The sequence below is a fragment of the Scophthalmus maximus genome, chromosome 2, assembly GCF_022379125.1.
Source record: "Scophthalmus maximus strain ysfricsl-2021 chromosome 2, ASM2237912v1, whole genome shotgun sequence".
In the NCBI taxonomy this organism is placed as follows: Eukaryota; Metazoa; Chordata; class Actinopteri; order Pleuronectiformes; family Scophthalmidae; genus Scophthalmus; species Scophthalmus maximus.
Window position 1 is genome coordinate 14,868,471 of NC_061516.1, and position 21,628 is coordinate 14,890,098.

Consider the following 21,628-nt stretch of genomic DNA (forward strand, 5'->3'; position numbering starts at 1 on the left):
CTCCCTCCCGAGCTTGTGTCAATTTTCCATTTAGTGTGGGAAAGTAATGTAAGGTGTCTTTATCTTTATAGACTTTAATAAAACATTATCCCAATCCTTGATTTACCATTGGGTAGGATTTCAGTCTATTCTACAGCTGTAGTATACATACAAATCTTACTTGAGCTTTTGATCAACTGAAGAAACTGAAAAAAAACAGTGGCAGATTAGATGAAAACATTACAGGAGACTGTAAACTTCCCCTAATTACTAAATACATGTGATGTTTATGTAGACAATTACGTTTTCTACACGTTTTTTTTTCACCATTTTAAGTTTCCCTGCAACTTTTTTTCAATATGCCACCTAGCTGCGCCTAATTCTTCTGCAATGTCTTAACTGCGCCACCAGCTGTTCATCTCAATGTGCTCAACTCCCAATATTTGCATCAATGCAGTGGGTGAAAACTTGGTGGAAACGCATATTAATTCGTATTTTCCTTTCCCAGTGTTTTATAAATTTTCGTTAAAATTGATTTGACGATACGTGATCGTTTCTCGGTCATTCAAATATAAATATCTGAAGACGGCTCGAATGGCTTTACACTGAAAGGGGCTTGTGGGATTAGTGAATTGGCCTTTTGCCTTTGAACAACAGATCTAGTCATCCTGACCACTAATAGGGTTTGACACAGCTGTCACGAGTTATTGAGGCCTCTGCATATTCACAAGATGCACTAAACTGCCTTCAGAATCCAACAACATGGAAATGTGAGGTCTACTGCAGCAGAGCAAGATGCTTTGTCTACTATGGTGTGCCTGAATTACTGTCCAATACACATTTATTCAACTCCAGGGTCCTTCTCTAAGAGAAAAACTTTTTCACCAGAATAACTTTTTCAGTATCGGAAAACATTTGAGTTCTGCTTGGCCCCCTGTAGACACCTCATTGTGTTTCTTATTAGGCAAGTTAGAGCTAGCATGTTCTGTTTGAGGGCAACTCTAGCCCAGGGGAGGCATTGAGTGATTGTTTCCAAAAGCCCCCGCGAGCCCTCCCCCTTTCCTCTTTTATAAAACTGAAATTTCAAAACTATTCCTCACAGGCATTCTTGCCTGCTTTGCCGGGCTGACATAATACTCTCCACTAATGCATGCTTGGAGCATGTAGTTATTAATGATGACATTCTTCCAGAGGATCAGTTAAGGTAATGTATTCTTATAATCCGTCTGCAGTGTATCAGGGACCATTATGTGCAAGATAAGACATCCCATGTTCATTAATCTGTGTGTGCAATGAGCTACAGTACATCTCGTGTTGATTGACTGTAAATGAGTGAGAAGGAGCACTAAGTACATGCGTTTTTTCTAAATGGAACTGGTGAACAAGGTTTTGTGCAATGAAAGCAGCATCAGGTAATTTTTATTGTGCTGCATAACTTGAAGATAAACATATAAAGTCTCTGCGCCACTGGCCTCCACAAAGACATTTCTGAGAAACAAGTGTAGGTTATTAGTTGCTTATCTCTAGTGCGGTTGAAAATATTAACTTAGTCTGTGCAAGTGCTTCTGTCGGCTTGAAAAGGAGCTCCATGAGTGGACAAAGAACAGAGGTGCCTTTGCTGCGCTTCATCTTTGCTGCTCATAAGTTGTTCTGTGAACTATTCAAACGCTTTTGTACTACGCTCACAACTGTTCACAAGAAGACGCTCAACAAACGGCAATCTCTGAGTTCTCCTTTCTTTTCTGTTCTGTCTTGGAGCTGTTTGGGAGAGAGGGAGGGGAGGTGCAGGGAGGAGGAGGAGGAGGAGGAGGAGTAAAGTTGGAGTCCCACACAAGGGGAACCACTGGCTAAAGCCGTTTCATACTGTGCTCCTCTGAGCTGTTTGTATTCGCGTCAGCGTGCACCTGTATGTCTCAGGACGCACTGGTCTCTCACTCCAACTGGTTGTTCGGGAATGCCGTCCTGTTCGCAGCTCGTCAGCAGGAGAGAAGCAGAACTGGACCCGCCAGACTCAAAATAACAAACACTCAGAGCAGAGGAATTGTGTTTGGAGAGTTTCTGCCTCCATTTTGAGACAAAAGAGATCTGAGGAGCAAAGCTGGGATGAGGGACTTACACAACAAGCAGACTTGTGTGGACAAGGGTAAGTCACTCCGGACAGCTGAAGTCATTCTAGGTTGTTTTAGTCTCAACCAGATCCAGTTAAAAAAAGTGTTTACCTTCTTATACAGCTGCTTGAAAACCCTTCAGCAGACTGAGCAATACTTAAGCTTTGTGTGAATGCGCGTGTGAGGGGGCGTGTGTTGTGTTCTGATGAATTTCATGATGCGTTGGCCGGTCTGCCGTTCATCTCTGGATTCAACTCAGCTGCTCCCGTTCACTCACGTGTGGAATGCCCTGTTTTCTTATGTTCATTTGTCCAGACACGGCACGTAAACACGAGCACACGCTTCTCGCACACAGGAAGCAATTGTGACTCTCTGATGTCTTCACCCGAGACCAGGCAGGATTTACTCCTGCTGGTTCAAAGAACATCAGTTTACTTGTAAAGAAATAACCTGTTGTACTCTTACTTCAGTTATAATAACATTGCTATCAGTCTGCAGTGTTGTCGGTCGATTGACTCTGATTCTGGAGAATTCCATTTTCTGGGTAAATTTCCTTTTGTTTGTTGTAGTGCTCATTTAACTACACTGCATCTTGTCAAATCCTTACATTATGCCGTTTCCATTGTTTGTGTTCGGAGCTACCGTTCTTGTGCAAAGTTCAAATATGTATGAGCATGAACAGGAACCCAAAGATCAGGATGCATGCTGGTCTGCATGATGTCTGCAGCAGAGAGGGTTTTGTGCTTCATAGTCTACTTACTGTTAAAGTAGTGTGACAGTTAGTTTAAGGGCAGTGTTGTCAAACGTTTTGGAAGCTTAAATGGATGTTGACCGATGGGGATAGAATTGATCAGTCTGTCAATAGTAAGAAAATTATGAAGCGCTAATTTGAAGTTAAATAAGTGTCATGGATTTTTCATCAATTCCTGGTTTGAATGTTCATCATAACATAAAAAAACCAGTGTCATGGATTTTTCATCAATTCCTGATTTGAATGTTCATCATAACATAAAAAAACCATAACATTATCTCTGATCAAAGGAAGTTTCAGGTCACCATTGAGACCTAGCAACGTCACGTCAGAAAATCTACCAAAACCTGATGTGCATAATCAATCAAAAATGAGTAACAAAAGTAACAAACACCCGATGAGCAGAGTCTGTATAGCTCGTCCACTTGACTTTCAAATCATTTGGACACAAACCAACCTGATTCCTGAGTCAGGTCATGATTACTAAGAACCTGTGATCGGTAACCTCTAACTTATATTACAATAGAACGTTGTTAAAATCATTTTCTTTACCCAGAATTAAAAACGTTACCTTTCCTTACACTGAGCTATAATGTCCTTCTGTCCAACCTTTGGGTTACATTAGGGGGGATTCAGACCAAAAACAGCCCTGGATTAAAATAGCACAAGCGACTTTGTTGGTGGGGTTGTGCTGTTGTGTTGGTAAGACGATGAAATATGATCCAGAAAGTCCACATATTAGTGTGTTTCGTTTTTTTATGAAACGGACAGTTTTTGATTCTCACATTTTACCTCTGTGGAAAGTAATGACAGTGACAACTATTTTACGTTTGGTTGTTAACAATGCAAAATACCGAGCCTAGTTTAGCCTAGATGGATGGTTTTATGTTGCAGCAAAAGTTGACCCTGCATGGTTTTGTTGCCACCTGCTTTGGCACCCCCCGCTGTGCCGACAGACTGGCTCCATTGTCCAATGTGTAAGAAACTGAGTTTTCTTCACGCAGGGCTATAGACTGTATATAAATATGGACGTAGTCACTGGTTCCGGAAAGTGAAGCCATTGCTGATGAAACCTTTATTCTTTTGAATGACCAGCAGAGGGTGACTCCACTGGTTGTGATAAAAGTCTATGAGAAAATGACTCTACTTCTCACTTGACATATAACATCAGTAAACATCTTCCTGAGGAGTTTGTGGTCTCAATCGCTAGTTTCAAGCCTTCCTCAATACAGCATGATGTTAATTTCGAAAATTATGGTACCATTAAGAGTAAAATAGATTGATAAACCATGGTATGCATTTGGGCATGGATACCGTGTGACTGACAGTTACCGTCCAATAGGCAGTGGACCAGCTCTCAGTCAGGCCCACCCCCCGCTTCTCCAAATAGGGTAACTTCTGGTTTTAAAAAACCAAAATGCTGAATTCTAGGCCTTAAAATGCCAGACATCGTGGTAGATTGCCTGTTACGCAGAGCTAAAATCATTAGGTCTGAATGTGGCCTTATTAATCCAGGATGTAATGAGGTGGAAGTAAAGAAAGAAGGCTAAAACTGATAAATAACATTAAATATGCCTTTATCCATTTTTAGCCACTAGTGGGCAGAAGAACCTGAAATAATTTGACGGTGACACAACCCTGTTTTTATTAAACCTTCAAGCAGCAGAGAACTTCTAAAGCGTCAAGTGCTAATTCATTTTGTTGGGCTCCGAGTCTGTGTGCTTAAGCTGTTTTCACGTACAGAAAACAAAGCCTATCAATCGCCTGACTGGACTGGTTCGTCCCAGTCACTGAACTGAAACATGGCTGATTGGTGTAAATTCCTCAGGATCCCTAGCCTGTTGTAGCCAGACTAATACTCAAATGCGTATTAGTCTGGGACCTCTCAGTTCATTTTCGAGTTCCAAGAGGCGCTACCAACGAACGCAGACCTAAATGCCTCCGGATGCAATTGGATATACCTACAACCAGTGAGAGCAACGAATCATGTGACGCCTGTTGAGCGACGACAAAATGTCGCCAGACTAAAACAGAGAGGAGACGCCTGTGATGATGATTCCACAATGTCTGTGAACCAGTGTTGCTGTTTTGGGGGGAGAAATGTGAAAATATCGGGTGCTTTTTGTACAATGAAACTGTAATGGTATTCAGTAGCAGCCTCTGCTGTTTACATAAGTAGCTTTCTCTGTGTCATGGTATAAACCACGCCTTTTATTAGATAATCGGTTTTGATTGGACCGCCAAGTTTTTCTTCCAGCGGGAATTCACTTCCCAATGGAGACGATCCAGACCAAGTCTGGCAGAGCAAATTAAATGAGCTCCCAGAATTTTCATCTGGGTCCCAGGCTACATGATCCCCAGCCCAATGAGCTGTGAGCGCTGTCGCTGTAACAAAAATGCCAAACTCTTCAGACTTCTTCATGTTTCACAAGTTTTGAAGTCGAATTTTGGAGATGAATGCTGGTTTTCAATAACTTCTCTATAACTCTTTTTTTACGCATCCACAGTTTGAAATTACTCTTGAAGTTGCTGATACTAATTCCAGCCGCTTAAGCCACCGACTATCTCTCAAGCGGGAACTGAGATCATATTCTCTCACTTAAGTTATATATTGCTAGTGGGAATTAAAAGAGGCACCATTCTCCCTATTACAGAGGGCGACTCCACAGGTTGCAAAAAGAAGTGAGTTTCTATAGAAGTCTATGAGAAAATGACTCTACTTCTTACTTGATTTATGACTTCAGTAAACATTTTTCTTGAGGAGTTTATGGTTCGATCTTTAGTTTCAAGTCTTCTACAATACAGGATGATCTTCATTTTGTAAATCATGGTTCCATTTAGAGTAAAATAGACGATAAAGCACGGTATGCATTGGAGTGTGGATACAGCGTGATTGAAAATAGCGCCCCTGTTTTTCACAGGTCTGTCTAATGATCACCGCTCATGGAAATACTGAGCAACATCATGACGGAACTATATTTAGTGATGTTGCTCACAATGCTACAAACACAGGAAAGTTAAAAGTGTGCTGCAGACACAGCAGAAGGCGCGACATGGAAACATAGGATGATGGAGTTTACCGTAGAGTATGCCTCAGAACGTACATTGAGTTTAAAAAAACAGAAATGGAGGTACTGTACCAGAGGATAGGCAAAAAATATTTACAAAAAAAAGTGGTGGGGGTTGCTGGGAAGGGAAAGGCGTGTTTCAGCCTCTGCATGCTTCAGATTCTTAGCTGCTGACCTCTATGGAAAATAACAACAGCCGGGCTTGAAGGTCACATTGCCGTGGTCACTGAGGTTGACTTGTTGCTGATAGCACGTTTGAAAGAAATATTTTAATATATATTCCTCATAAAAACGATAAAAAGTGTAACATAACGTTACAAATATTGTTTTTTCTTGTCACTCAGATTGACCCTCTAAGACGAGAATTTTTTTAGGATACTTTTGTCCCTTTTTCATTCTCCATCTTTAATGAGTGTTAATAGGGCAGACTGTTATATTGACATTTGGACTTTAGTTACTGTTAATGGTTGTTGTGCGGCAACAAAAGGGCTGAGAGCCCCCTGTGTCTGTACGGTATGTGTTCTATTCAGAAGAGACAGAAATACAGGTCAGACGATGAACAAGGTATTACTTACAGAAATACTAATGATTGAGGGTTGTGAGGTGGATTATTGCAGTCAGGACAATAATGTCCAAATGTATCTTACTTGGAAAATGAAAACAGTGAGGTCCTGCGGTAATTTCCACGAGGCTTAGGGCTGAAAAGACAGTATCATTGCAGTGATCACACACCATTTCACTAAACGGTTTAGAGTAATCCCTGAACAAACCAGAGGCAGAGGCATTAGTGGCAGGGTGAACCTCTGCTTGACTGATTAAATAATGAAAATAACCCGGTGCTGTGTGGGAGCATTGTTGTGCTGATGCCACTGTCGTGATGAGGCACCGCAGTATGACGCAGTTCAGCCCAAATAGCACAGTCAGATTTCTCGTGGATTGTCATATTTGTAGGCCTAATGTCAGTCGTGTTTTCTTCACGTGTGCAACAAACTACAGCTACAGCTCACGGACCGTGACAACCTGATTTTTTCAAAACGTGTGTTGCTTTAGAATCAATTACTGCCCCTTTAAATGTGAAAGTACTGTATATCCTGGTGTCTCAAAGGTGCCAGCTCAGTGGGCAGGACAGGAAGTTTGAGCAAAATTCAAATGTGAACTGTTGGATGTAAAGTGATAGTGTAGTGATTTCTGTGTTCACGTGCGCCTGCAGCGAGGCACCTCACATACAGTACAGGTGTCAGGCAGCTGTGACTCACTGTCTGTGTCACATTTATTAGGATTAATAGATGTCTGTGAACACAGTGCTCTTGTGTACATGGGAATCTGTGGCTACATATGGATTTGGTTATATGAGGAGGGAATATAGTCCATTATGGAGCCATATCCTTGTGTCAAGGTAGTGGGTAGAGATGACTGATCTCAACCTGCTGATCCTTTTTTTTTTTTAAGGAAGGACACCTCCTCGTAAATGAAACAACTCTAATAAAGTTACTCCTGCTGCGCCTGCCAGACCACACGCTTGCTGTCGGCTGTAAAATATGACGTGCCGCTTCCCTTTTTCTTTCCTCTCTCTTTGCCCCTTTGACCCCTTCTCATTTCTTCTCTCTCTCTCTTTCCCTCTCTTTACTTGTTCTTACTTTACTGTCTGTTCCTGTTGTGCTTCGATCTTCTTTCTGTCTTCTTCATTTTCCCTTTGTCTGGTTTCGGCATTGTTGTGTTATTGTTAAGTGACATACTACAAGTTTCATTCCTGGGAAGACCTAACAAGTGCCATGCTGTACTGTAGCCCACATGAGACCAAATTTAAACCGTAATCCTTAAGCAAAACTGAATCATAATTTGACACATTGAAAAAGTAATACAGCACTACATCCTTGCAGTATGACTTAAATAATATATTTAATGTATTCAGTTTTTAAAAAAAAAAAACATTGTGGCAAATACAAATAGATGTAGTGACTTTTGCACTAGAAGATTGCTGTTTTTTCTTCCTCCTGTCAATCTGTCCCCTGCATGTACAACCAGAGTACCCAGTTCTGTAATAAAGTTGAAAACCCTCCACCACGAGCATAGTTATGTGATGAAGTCAGAAGACACTTCTGAAGCACGCATTAACAGTGATGAAATCCGTTTCTATCGGGCCCTCGGGAACGACTCGGTGATCTCTGTCTCTGCCTGCTTCAGAGCAAACTGCTGCTCTCTTCAGTTTTCAGCAGCGTGGCGATTCATCTTATGTCTGTGACCGACGGGTCCACACATGGGTCACAGTAAAGAATAATACAGTGTGGTGTTGTACTGAGCAGCCTTTCCTGGAATGCAAACAAAAAAGTTGCTCACGGAAGAAAGAAAAAATCCCACTCATGCTGTAGAATAAAGCAGGCATAAATTGACTGGGCAGATATGACTATTGACTGGTTATTATATTTTTAATGGGAGTTGTGGCTGTGCTCGCTATGCTCAAAATGTGCCTCCTTATAGCCGCCAAAACTTTTTTCTGTTTCGCAGGGCCTCACCGTGTCAATCCCAGTAACCTGGTGGTTGCTTCTAAGAAATCTGGCTATTGACCAGAGAACAGGACCAAAATAAACAACATACTGTGAGGGGATTAAGAGTGTTAGAGAGCTTCTAAAATTACAGCCCTCCGAACATATCCAGATGTTGCCTTTCTGATCCTCCTCAGGTAGCACACGTGACAGAGCTGTTGTGTGCCGAGGAGCCCAGAGCCGCGAGAGTGGCTCATGTACCGCAACTCTCTGGGTTCACTTCTTAACATTCTTCTGCTGCCCTGGACTCCTGCTGGTGTGATCAACCTGCTGAAGGCAGAGGGTCTCGCAGCGCGGAGCCGGCTCGGTGTCTGGCGGTCGATCCCGTACTGAGCCAGTGAGAAAAACACAGTATGAGGCTCGCTAGAAAAAGAAAAAAAAGTTATTAACTCTAAGTCACTCACTTGTTTGTCTTCAGGCAGTGTTTAACCTTTTCAAGTCACTGCGAGTTTCACTCACCCACAGAAACGTATATATTTTTTAAATGCCAGGTGACGCTGTGATTGATTTTGTGTGTTTTCTTACACTGCGTAAGATCAGATGCTTGTGGTAACTAAGAACAAATTTGGACCTAAATCTTACAGGAAGATGACAAAAGGGAAAGAAAAGAAAAGAAAAACTTTGGATTTCTACAATATCACTTATGTGACTTTATCAATCAGCAGCTCCTCTGGCTGTTTCATAGAAGAAGACTTGTTCATTCACATTCATCTGGCAATCCTGCAAGGGAATAAAAGTTGAAAATAAAAATGACATCCTTACACGGAGAATTAAATAGGACCTAGTCATAGATATACAACTGATCTAGAGCGTATATACGCAATTTTACAGAAATTGTTACTGCCTCTTATTTTAACGGGTCAGCCAATCAGCTGGCTATGTTTAGGTTGAGGTTATAGGTGTGTGTGTGTGTGTGTGTGTGTGTGTGTGTGTGTGTGTGTGTGTGTGTGTGTGTGTGTGTGTGTGTGTGTGTGTGTGTGTGTGTGTGTGTGTGTGTGTGTGTGTGTGTGTGTGTGTGTGTGTGTGTGTGTGTGTGTGTGTGGTCATCCAGGCACAGGTTCAGAACACAGGTCTAAGATTAGCAGATAATCAGATTTTCCAAAAAAAGTTTATCCGTGTAGATCAAAATATGTGTGCACGAAGAAGAAATATTAGCATCTCTGAAGGCAATGGGGCCAAACCAAATATTGATATTTGCTTTGAGGTGCAAAGGGTTGTCAAGAGCTGGAGATACAGCATCTTTGGGAAACCAGATTTTACTTTGGACAAAAAGTAAGTACAGGTTTTTGTTTAATCATCAGAAAACACAGTTTTTTGAAGACCCAGAGAATAACTGAGTCTCATCACTCTGCCCGATACCTGGACATTCCCCTTGCTGACCATCATGACATTTTGACAACCATTATCGTCAAAAACCTCATAACTCAGGGACAGGGCAATCTATCATTGGCTGAAGTATCTATCAACTTGAAATTAAAGACCTGTATAATCTCTGTAATGAATCACTGTCTTTAGGAGTTAATCTTCTTGCCTTGAACCTCAGATTACAGTGCTCCAAGAAATGAAATTAGTTTTTTTTGTTTTTTTTCTCCCTTACTGGCAACAGTTCCCAACATTCTTCTTTCTACTCTGCTATTCATTTGTCACATGAGCCTCTGCATCGTGGGCTGAATCAGCATCATGAGTGGAAATGCAGACCCTTGGGTCAGAGAAAAGGCATCATCTCTGCTTCCAGAATATGAAATACCCTTGCTGAGTGTGCAAAAAGACAAAAGTGCACATTTTCCAAGTTTTCTCTAAACTTGGATAGCACCCATAGTAATTATTTTTAACGGTAGCCTAATAGCTATATGTAAATAGTTGTAGCAGAAAAATGAAGAGAACTGTTGCATTGTCTTCTCATTCATTGTGATTGTCAGCTTGAACATGTCATCTGAAAATTACACTAACGGTTCCACTGTATGATGCATGTTTACCTGACTCATTTTCAACCTACATTAGACCTGTTCAAATGTGACAGGCTCATTTCTGATTCCCTGCATCAGATGTGACTCCAGTCTGGAGTGTAATTTACAACCCTCGCCTCTAAAGCCAACAAATTACAAAAAATGATTATCAAACAAGCTTGTTGTGGTCTGTATGTAATTCAAACAAGGATGTTGTGGTTATGTGATAAGCGATTTATCCACTCTGCCTTCAGGACAACCTGCAGTTATTGCAGTAACCCCATTGCACACAAAAGCTTGCAATGTCAGAGCTGCAACCCAGGTCGACTGCAGTGTCACAAATTGAGCTCCGGTAATAACTGTTAGCCTTATTACAACAAAAGCAATAGTTGAAACCTATACCTTTTAATGGAGTAAAAGGTATAGGTTGAAAAGGAGATCTTCTATACTTTCAGTAGTATGGTTGCAGTTATTCTGACAGTTGACTGCTGTATTTATATATTGGGAGAAAGGGTTGAATGTGGCCTTGCTTTTTATGTCTTCAAACGTCATATGATTTTTTGAGGGGGTGGGGCAACCCTTGACTCTGTGCTGCCCTCTAGTTGTTGTTTTTTGCTTAACAACCATGCCAACGTAAAGGACGCAGCCGCGGTTACATCGTTTGAAACGGACGTATCTTTTTTGTACGTAAACCTCAAGATGTTGAACATGGTAGCAATACATATTATATTCTTGCTGCCTTTCTCTCTCTCCCCGCTGTCTCTCTGTCTTTCTAATGAAGCACCTCATCTGTGTGTAAACACGGCTAGCCATTATTTTCACACCATGGGGTTTGGTTAGTTTAGCTATTAGCCGTTCTTGTCCGGGCCGTGTTTGCCACGTCTCCACAGTGGCGCAGTAGTGTTCAAACTAGTGAGTAATTACGTGAACAAGACAGGTTGAAAAATAACAGAACATCCCGCTAACAGTGTGTCTTTGTACGTGATAATTTACCTTGCACTATTTGCATTTAATTGGTCGCAGCTGTTTCACACCGCTCTGAAGAGACGTGCCTCTTTGTTTGGACCTGTGTGCACTTTCATTGTGCACTGTTTGCATTGAGCTGGATCAAAAATATCAGCTTTCACTGTACACCTTCCAGATCGGTTTGACGTGCAGTTGTGTGTGTGTGTACCTGCATTCATGCTCCCCCCCCCCCACACACACACACATGTAAACAAACACTCCGAGCACACACACACACACACACACACACACACACACACACACACACACACATGCACGCTCTACCTAAATAGCCGTAAATTGAACAGAGAAGGGCCACCTGGTTCCTGTGTGTTTCGGAGAGCTTTACTTTTAGGGCGAGCCTCGCTACTTAGTTAAACAAAAGGGCCTCCTTGTTGGTCCTCTAGATAAACACACTTTCCTGAGAAAACACGGACACGGTTACACTTTAACTTACCCGGGGAGGCCACAGCTACATCCTCCCGGACAGTTTAGGTCAGACTGGGTTGGAGTTCAGACCCGCAGCGAGAATCATGCGCTGAACGTGAAACCATGCTGGCCTGTCAAACAATGGAGCCTTTGACAGCCATAACCCCCACACCCCCCCGGTCCACAGTACAGTCAGAGCACTGTCTCTCTAGGGCTTGGGTGTCACTCCCCATCTCTGTTGTGCTCCCCTGGAGCTGACCAGCTGGCTTCTAGGCTCTGGGATGTGAACGCAGCAGCACAGAGGAGGTACAGTCAAAGTTCAGCCCAGATTAGCCCAGTGGAGAGGCCAGCAACATCTCAGCCGTCCAAGTCCATTCCTGCATAAACAACCTGATAAGAAGGGACAGTGTAGAGGAACCTGAACTGGTCCGTTTTAGTCTGACGCGGATAATCTCAGCTCTGGTCTGGTTTTGTTTGGCTAAGTGTGAAACATACATGTGCATTCAATACTAGAATGGCCTTCGAAGTACATGTGTATTGTCTTCCAGTTCATATGTTGACAAGGGTGCAGCTGAAAAGTGAGGCAAACAAATTGATAAAGGATGCATTACAGATGCTCTTGGCTATGCTTGGGTTGTACTACGTTCATTCCATCATACCACAGGTAAAACACAAGAGAGGAGACAAGGATATATCCCTTTGCCTGTATCACTGGGGAAGAAACTATGCGTTAACCGGTTATATGCAGAGATCAAAAATGCCTTTGTGTCAGGATTTACAGTATGTGGAGAAAAAATAAAGGGGGTTAAATGAAGCGAAACGCCTCAACAGTTTCCAGTTTTTTTCGAACAATGAATAGGATCCGTATCTGCCCAGTAGATGATGAACATAAATGCAAGCAATAAGTGTTATCTGATGATGCAGCTATGCAGAGCTGCCACCTCCCCCCAGCCCAACGGCAGTCGTGTAAACAGACAGCTCTCTGGAGGAATGCTGGACTCTGTGACCTCCCGCCCCGAGTGCTGTTACAGTGCACTGAGTTCAGCTGAAACAGCCTGCCCCACGCTGCGCCTCCCCAAAGCTCCGCCTCGCCCTACCCCAGCCGGAGGCCCCTCAGGGTGGAAAAAACACACCTCTTTCACCCAACACCACTGCCTCCTCATATACACATACGCAAACATGAACAGACTCACACACACACACACACACACACACACACACACACACACACACACACACACACACACACACACACACACACACACACACACACACAGACAGACAGGGCTCAAGTGCTCTCTTTCTTTATCACCCCAGCTGTCAAAGCAGCAAGGTTAGTTTCGACAGTTTCAATCTATTTTTGTTTGAATCTCTCACAATAAGTCAATTTATTATACTCAGCCTTTCCCCATGTTGTTGAGTAAATAATGATGCATATTGTGTTTCAAAAATATTTTGTAATATTTAGATATATTTTCTGTAAAAGCACAGAATTTTTTAAGAACCTTGTGTGTGTGGTACGAGGAAGCCCCTTTATTTTTCATCCTTATTTTTCTCTCGTCCATCAGTGTTAGATTTTTCGCCAACCTCCTGACACGCAGATCTACTGACCTTGATTGTTGGTGGAAAATAAAAAGTGCATGTTTTTAAAACACTTTTAATTCATAATGGCAAGTGTGTGTTTTCTGAGAAATTAAGCTCTTAATTTCTGTAGTTTGTGAGAGGCAGGGGGTAGTGTCGAGCAGACACTGCCATCTGCTGGAGAGCAAACGGAGGAGAAAGGGCAGGTCAAAAGGGAAAGATGCCCTAAGATGTGAGTTTGGGAAGACTCACACACACTCGCACACAGAGTGGAGGCGAGGCGGAGACACTGAAACGGGAAAGTGATAGAAATTCAGTCTGCTTCTCAATTAGTTGCAGCTGTCCCACATTCAAAGCTCATGAATTAATCTGAACTAGTCATCCAGTGGAAGATGTATTTAACACATTGCATGAAGCTGAGTTGTAGCTGCTTACCTGTCGCAGACTATGGATTTATATTATCCAGGGAAATTTATCACTGACCGCAATAGAACCACAGTGGACCAGACACTGATTAACGATGACTTGTTCTGCCCCTCATCACATTAAACACGAGGGAACGTTCACATATTTGTATTACCGTGCACACACACACACACACACACACAAACACACACATACACACATACATACACACATACACATGTGCAGAGACACGCATGCACACACAGACACACAATCGCAGTTAGCCGTTGTCTGAGGAAACGAGGAGCTGTCTGGTGCCATAGCAACCAATGCGGATATCCCACCCCTCTAGAGAAAGAGAGAAGAAAAAAACAATGACAGATTGACGAGACCCTAATGAGATATTTGATACACTGATGGACATTATCTATCTATCCTTCTATCTATCTATCTATCTATCTATCTATCTATCTATCTATCTATCTGTCTGTCTGTCTGTCTGTCTGTCTGTCTGTCTGTCTGTCTGTCACTGTCATAGTGACACTAAAAGGGGAAGTAGAAGCATTAAAATGTGGCAACGTCAGTGAATTTGAAAAAAGGAAAATGTAAGAACGAGAACAAGCAGAGTGTGGCCAAGAGAACGGGGTGAACGCAAACTGATGGGGAAGGAGAGGAATGAAATGAGGCAAGAAGAATCAGACTTTGACACAACTCTCTGGGGCACGTGCGTCTGTTCCGAGCGCAGAGCCACAGCCTGAAAACACAGACACTGCCGCAGTCTGCATCAGCCTCCCTTTCACCGCCGTGACTCCCATTTGAACTGCAATCTCATATGTAATGCTATTATTCTGGCCCATATACCAGGTTACGTAACACTCATACCCAAAATTCCTGTCCTCATTCTACATAACAGCTACTCTTGCTCTGATCAAAAATGTCAGTAGTGAAGTATGTGGAGCACCACAGCGGGGGGGAAAAAAAAAATGAGTCAGACATGTCAGCTTTGTTATCAGCCAGAGTGTGATGGTGTGGACAGCTATTTGGTTCGAGATATGATCTCTTCATCATTGTCTTCTCTTCCTTAGGTGGCAGTATGAACTTCTGTACAGGATGGAATCAGTAACCATGTTCCCACCGGTAAGTTGAGCCCTTTACTGAGCCCTCACTTCCTGGTCTGGCCTGCAGGTGGAAGTCACACCCACTGCTGTGTGCTCCACACACTGTACATCACAAGCACCATCGCTTGCTACTCCCGTTTCACTGTTTCCTGTCTTCCAAGTTTGGTGTGATGTAACAAAGCCACAGATTGTTGAAGGCCACTTCATCTTAGTATACGCTGTGTGAGTGGGAGTTTTGTTTTGTCTGTTCGGTGCCACTTGTCTGTGTCAGTGGTTTATGGCAGAAGACCACATGAAGTGACTCACAGCACTGGCGTAACCTTTTAAAAAAAAAAAAAAAAGCGGTGTCACTGTGAGGTCTGTGCAATGGCGGCCAGCTTCTAATACTGCTAATACTCTTGAGCTCTGATGTGCTGCCCTGAAGTGAGCTTGGAGCTGAGTCAGTGAGGCTGCACAGTCAGAGGGGGTTGAATGGGACTTTAATCATCTGGGGGGGAAAAAGCGGATTATAGATTATAGATTAAAATGAAGATGTCTCTTGTCCTATTATGGAGAGGGCGCGACCTCTAGTCAGTGATCATCATAAAGTGAAATAACACCTGATACTAAGTACAAATGAACAGCTTTATTAGAAAATCCTTTTACCTCGCAAATACTTTGCCTCATGTGACCTCATTTTACCTGGATTGATGCTACTTGCCAAGACAAGTTCACGTGATGAATTAAATATTTTTTCACTTTGGGTAAATGCAGCCCTGCAAGAACTTGGTTTAGTCCTCCGCTGCATCCCCGTTCTCACCTCTCTGTAAATGTAAACATGTGAAGGGCAGTGAAGAGGGTCCATTTGCCCTGTTACCTGAGGTAGTACCGGGTAGTCTCCTCCTCCTCTTCCTCCTCCTCCTCCTCCCTGGGAGTGCAGCCCCACCTGATGCACACATCTGCTTGCCCACATCTACGCCATGGCTTGGGGAAGCGGGCGGTTGGTGGGGGTGGAGTGGGGTCGGAGCGCCAGCCAATAACGCTCCTTATCAAGGCAGCGTTGAAGTGACTTGACACACGTTTTCAGCCAATCACGGAGCACTGCAGCAAAGACAGCAGCAGTAGTAAAAGAAAGAAAGAACGAAAGAATTAATACAGTACTGTGTTCAAAGGGTGGCAATCTTTGCTGCACTGTATTTTTCACATTGTGCAAGTCACAGTTTTCAGTATGGCACGACTCTGATTTTACTACTTCAATGGTAATTATTCACATAATTATTCCACCATTCATTGTTATTACATACACTATTATCCATGTTTTACATATTTTGAAATTCTGGGTTCTGTATCTCTTTAAAATATTAACGGCTAACAGTACAGTTTGGTTGATAATCGTCAACATCTCCTCCGCCACCTCCCAATCTCACTGTCACTCTTGAAAACAATTGCTAATGGGGCGACCGCCCCTGAAATTATGTTTCCCTCTGACACGGGACGATGTCTCTGTCTCAGTACCATCTCCTTTGAATTGCGACTCGTTAGTGCCCCCCAACTCACCTTGATCTGAAACAAGATCGCAACATTTTCCGGTATGAATGGCAGCCATTCATTCATACGAGATCAATGTGACAGAAAATCTGTGATTTTGATAAGAAAAGAAGAAGAGTTGAGTTTTGTTTGTGCGTTGTTAAAAGATTTAGGTACATGAACTCACTACCTCAAACATGTGGAGCGCCTTGTGGACTACTGTACTCCACTCAGCCGCTGTCAATTCTTAAAGAATCAACCCAGGAGGAGACTTTGTCAGTTTCAGCACCTGTCAAGTCCGTCACAGCAGGAAAATAGCCCCATTACCTCGTGTGACACAGTGTGGCGGCGCTGTTTTATGGGCTGCAGACGGCGGTGTCTGGCCAGCCTGCAGAGGAGCTCTGCATCAGTGTGCACTTCATTGTACATGTCACGTACTTCTGTTTGTAATGAATGAATTAGGGGGAGGGCTCAGAATGACCCGGTGCATTTCTACAGAATTTTTCTTGCAGTGCCCGTTGTTGGATATGTTTTATCTGTTCAACATCATGGTGCTGACGTTACAAAAACCACATGGATACAAGCAAATATTTCACCAATGTGATGCAAGTAGGATTAGGTCAATTCCTGTCAATCTGTGGGCAGAGTCGTCAACGAAACAGTAAACAGTCAATACTGCATTCAGTGTAGATGATCTTTTGGAGTTACCTGAGACACTAAATAATTTCTATTAACTGTTTTGTTTTATATTAGATCGATCTCACATTGTAACCAGAATCATTACAGTAAGAAGTTAAGTTCATGACTTCTTTTGCAGGACCTAGTCCGACTCGACCTCTGAAAGAGAGAATATTATTCGGTCTTATTTGTGTTCAAGCAGGATGTTTGCAATACTTTAATGAGTTTCTGTGGAAAGTTCAGATATGGGTCCACAAAAAACAACTAATTGGTTTTTGGTGTGGGTTTGGACCAATGTGCAGGTAAAAGAATTTTTAATATGCATTTCTTAACATTTCATGTTTTCACTATTTCTATGCTTGTTAAAAGTCTGACATGCGTGTCCAAGGATTTCTTATAGACAAAAAAAACATAAGAATCATGCAGATTTGGGAGAGAGCTTTATGATATTCAATATTAAGTGATTATGATGATGTTAAGCTGCTTAAGTACCTTTAAATTTATAAAAAAAAGAATTCTGTATAAAGAAAATTGCAGTTGAACACCAATTTCTCTTTGTGGTAGGATCCAGTGCACTAGATTTAATGTATATTTGTAATATAGCTTGAAGAATAATCCACATATTTGTGTTTGAAAAAGTTCAAATGACGAGTCTTTTGTGAAGTTGGTGCCGCAGCCAAATTTTAATATAATATAATGCCTGCAATCCCGCTGTCTTAAATCACAGCAAAAACATGGACTGATTAATTCTCATTATAGATCCAAGTCATATCTCACTGTAAATATAGTAATTTCTTGTCTCTGCCAGGCAACAGGAATTCATCACTCTGACTCTTCTCAATGTTTGTACAACACGTTCATCATCATTACTCACAATGTAACGTTCCAACATTATGTTTTGAAACGAAAACTAAACTTGACAAGTTTAACTGCTTCATACTTATCATATATTCCTTCCTTACTTCACTTAACACATTACAATTAAAGTCAAATAAATAATTAACACATATATTTGGGGCGGCTGTGGCTCAGGACGTGGAGCCGATCGTCCACCAACCCGAAGGTTGGCGGTTCGATCCCACCTCCCGCCAGCACACATGCCGTTGTGTCCTTGGGCAAGACACTTAACCCTAACTTGCCTCTGACGGCTCTTCCGACAGTGCATGAATGAGTATGAATGTGACAGAAAAATGCGTGGTAAATAGCAGCGCTATATGAATGTGTGTGAATGGGTGAATGTGACTTTCCTGACACTTTGAGTGGTCTATATGACTAGAAAAGCGCTATATAAATACAGTCCATTTATCATATGTTTAACAACAACAACAGGTATATTTCTAAACTCTAACCATACAGAAATACCACTCTGTCAGTAAAGGTATAATAACTGTTGGCATTCCATCTGTATTTGATACAACAATATAACTGAGATTTTTTTTTCTAATGGGCATGAGAGGAATTTCTCACCACCTTAACTCACGAAGACCTGAAAAGAGACAAAGGATGAAAACCGACCACGTTTATCTCAACGATGTGAAAGTCGATGAAACATGAGAGATGATAAGAATAATACGAATGAGCTGACGTTTTACTGCACTATTTAAATCACTGATAGGGTTGGAGATACTGTATGAACTGCTGTTCAGATGTCTGGAACAAGGAGGTTCATCCAAACTGATCAGTATTAAGAAATGAAAATAGATATCTATAACAAATCTTTAAAATTGTAAATTCAATTGGCGTCTATAATTTTTTGAGATGAGAAGAGTTATGATGTAGCTTACATTTAATATTTCTCACTAAGCTGTAGCAACATTACAGCTTAGTGATTTTTTTTTTAAAACTGCATATCAATTTTGAGGTAGTGATGAAGAAAAAAAATTCTGGTGATTATTTTATTGTTTCAGTGACAAGGTGTGATGGCATTGTAATGTGGGTCCATACATAAAGAGGGTATTATAGGAATGTGATTGTCAGGTGCAACCTCTGCTGGAGCTGCGACACTGTCTGCCCCCCCCCCCCTGTCCCTCCCTCACAGACTCACAGCTATAGTTCATGACTCACTAGGGTGTGTGTGTGTGTGTGTGTGTGTGTGTGTGTGTGTGTGTGTGTGTGTGTGTGTGTGTGTGTGTGTGTGTGTGTGTGTGTGTGTGTGTGTGTGTGTGTGTGTGTGTGTGTGTGTGTGTGTGTGTGTGTGTGTGTGTGTGTGTGTGTGTGTGTGTGTGTGTGTGTGGTCAAGGATATGATTCAGGCTGAGGTTTTTTTTTGGGGTGGGATGCCTGGTTTGTTTCATGTGATCACTGCAAGTGAAAGTGCAACTGAGTCATCAGACTAACACAGACACAATAGTACAGGAAACCACAGTGATGTCTATACACACACACACACACACACACACACACACACACACACACACACACACACAGTGACTGGATTGCAGAACTTGAGGATTCTTGTCTGCTCATAAAGGCTTTCCACTGATCTGAATCATGTCCCAAATGGTATCGGGAACAGAGACACACCTAGCAATTTATGTGATTTATTGTTTTTTGAAACAAAGGCATTTATTCAATAGTGAGACACCGACACAGTGTTGAGTCATTCACCCGAACTACTGACCCACAGAGGCAGTGACACTAGTTGTGCTCTTTTGATTGTGTAATTGCTTTAATAGTGAATCAGTCTTTCTGTTCTTTTTTTTTCTTCACTGTTTGATATAAACTCGATGCAAATATTTGTGTTGTTTAAAACAACATTCTTAACTGTGTAGGAAATAATGTGATGAGAGGTTTTCCAGTCGTGTGCCGTTTCCCTGGTGATCAAATTAAGAGATGCTGACTTTTCATTGCACCTCATCAAGAAGCCAGCTCAGACTTTTGTGAATTGTTAGAATTAATGAACAAAAAAATAAATAAATCAACATTACTAATGAGGGATTTAGAGTCCGCTCCTGACAGTTTGTCACGACGCAGGTACGGCAGCTGAAGCCACGTCTCCGCTCGAGCTTGGAGTCGGGAAACTGCTGTTGCCTGAGAGAGGCTTGTTGCAAAGATTAATTGCGACTTGTTTGCTGTCGTATTCTGACTAATTCCTCCCGACTAATTGCTGCCATCTCAGAGATTCAGATGATTGGCTGTGCCGTCCCTCCTCCACAGCAGACATGTGTAACAGTCTGGTAATGTCTGCGTAACGTTTGGCATTTTCCAAACCGGACTGCTCCACTAGTTGTTTATGAAAATGACTTCCAGACAGAGAATGATGTCCAAAATGAAAAACAAAACAAAAACAGAGTAACTTATTCGAGGTGAAGGGTGTGACCGCAGACTGCAGACGCAACAAGGACACAGTGTCTGCGAGTGACATCAGCTGCAGGTTTCTGAAGGGAGGTTCTCAAGCCAGGATTTGGATTTGCTGATCCTAATTTGGGCAAAGGGGAGGCGGTGAGATATGGTTCATGACTTCCTGTGAGAGGGTGAGAGACGTGTCTGTCAAACTAGGGATCACCTGGTCAGGTTTTTAATTATTTTTTTGTGTGTGAGCCTTTTACTGTTTATCTGATGAAACCAAGTCTAGTTTGGTATGTCATTCGATAGATAGCAGCATATGCTTTAGCCTGCAGGAAAATTGTGAAAGTAAGAAGAATTAAGGGGATATAACCTGCATCACACCTTTCTTTGATGGTTTTCTGTAACACTGTATTGTTTATTGAATGGTTTCTAATTGGGTAATTTAATATATAATATCTGAGGGAGCGAGTTTCTGTGGATTTGTTGTGGCAGGGAGGTTAGAACATGTAGCCAAGCCGACACTGGCCACGTACGTACGAACACCGTGTCTCAAAGCCTCATTGTCATAGTTTGATATTTATTTAGCATTATGTGGGAAATATTTTGACTGCATTTTGTTTCCTGTATTTCCAAATTCCGCAGCCAACATTGTGAACATTGCCGTTTAATGCCCTGCGACCTCGACCTCACAAACTAGTAATCATGACTCTGTGTCCCATGTGTTGATTTTATTGTTTTTGCTGTATGGTTTGATGCAATTACATAATACAGTATTGTACCATTATAACACTGAAGATAATCCAAGTGTTTGATGTTGTTATTTTGCTTTGCTTCATCATTACTATATCCAGAAGTTGCCCTAAATTTTTTGCTGGGCTCAGTTGCACAAGCTTCCTGCGTGATTCACTGAGACAGTTATGCAAATCGAGTTGTAGCGAAATATGGCCCCTAAAATAGTACTTGAGCAGACCGATACAAATTCAATTACAGTTGACGCATACTTTGCACACAGATGGAACGGCCTCTCCCTCACACGCTTGGCTCGATGGCGTCTTCGCCTGCTGTCGTCCTGCAGCAATGATCACAGCCAAATGGAGCAAACAGCACAGTCCACTGAATGACTTGCAACTTCAAAAAAAGTGATTCGGTGACTGACATAGCTTACAGTGCATAAGATATTGTGCCACTGGATATCACATATTATCTGCATAGCCCTGCACCGCC

At 42.1% G+C, this 21,628-nt stretch overlaps 1 long non-coding RNA gene across 1 annotated transcript in view; it reads left to right on the top strand.

Annotated features, from left to right (window-relative positions):
- Positions 1-1,850: 1,850 nt before the first annotated feature.
- The window catches only part of LOC118300462, a 31,880-nt gene continuing 12,102 nt past the window's right edge, over positions 1,851-21,628 (top strand). The window contains exons 1-2 of the long non-coding RNA XR_004790088.1: positions 1,851-2,122; positions 14,901-14,952. This is a non-coding gene — a long non-coding RNA (uncharacterized LOC118300462). The remainder of the gene's footprint in view (positions 2,123-14,900; positions 14,953-21,628) is intronic.